This window comes from Lipotes vexillifer, unplaced genomic scaffold (assembly GCF_000442215.2).
Source record: "Lipotes vexillifer unplaced genomic scaffold, Lipotes_vexillifer_v1.1 scaffold1378, whole genome shotgun sequence".
Taxonomy (NCBI): domain Eukaryota; kingdom Metazoa; phylum Chordata; class Mammalia; order Artiodactyla; family Lipotidae; genus Lipotes; species Lipotes vexillifer.
The window spans coordinates 1191990-1192890 of NW_006775104.1; positions in this window are offsets into that span (position 1 = coordinate 1191990).

Here is a 901-nt window from a genome sequence, read left to right on the forward strand (position 1 = left end):
TGCTCCACAAAATTAAGTGATACCATAGTTTGGAACTGATTTTTTATGCTTTTTTAGCCCAACTTTCAGTTTATTCGTATATTCCACAAGTATTTGTTGAGAACTTGCTGTGTGCTCATCCGTATTCTAGGCATTAGGGATACAGTAGTGAGCGAACCACCCAGGACCCGTGACCTAGTGGAGGGGCTTATGTTCCAGTGGGGGAGACAGATGTTAATCAAATAACCACATGACTGCATGGCGGCCAACTATGATGTATGTGATAGACACACCTTCCATGATTTTGTCCGAATTACTGTCCTTAGTTCTGTCCAATTCAAAATGACTTTCCGGTCTCTGGTGGCTCCCCAGAGACCTCTGTCTAGGAGACCTAGATCTGGAGTCACCTCTGTTCCTCAGGGTGAGTAACATTGTTTTTTTTGGATTCCTTCCTTCCTTTATTATCCATAAAATATTCAAATATCTACCATGTGCAAGGTCTTCCAGAGTCTGTGGTGCATATTCAGTCTCGACCAAGAACTCAGTTGCCTTAAAGGTGTACTCTTCATCAGTATCTGTCTTCACATCTCTCTGGTCCACATATGTTCAACCATTCCCCTTGGAAAAATAGATGGAATCAAATTAGGTATTGATTCACCCTCTCTCCCACCTGCCCCTCAAAGCCTCACACCACTACTCCTATAAAACCACTATTCCCCTTCCACCTGTGTGCTTTACGGAGGACAGAAGAACAGATGGTGATGGGGAGAGCAGGAGGTAGGGTAGAGCAATGGTTCTCAAAGTGCGCCCTGGGGACCCTGGGACTCTTTCATGGGCCCAGGAGGTCTAAATAATTTTTGTAATAAGATGTCATTTGCTTTTTTTTTTTTTTTTTTTTTTTTTTTTTTTTTTTCGGGGGTCT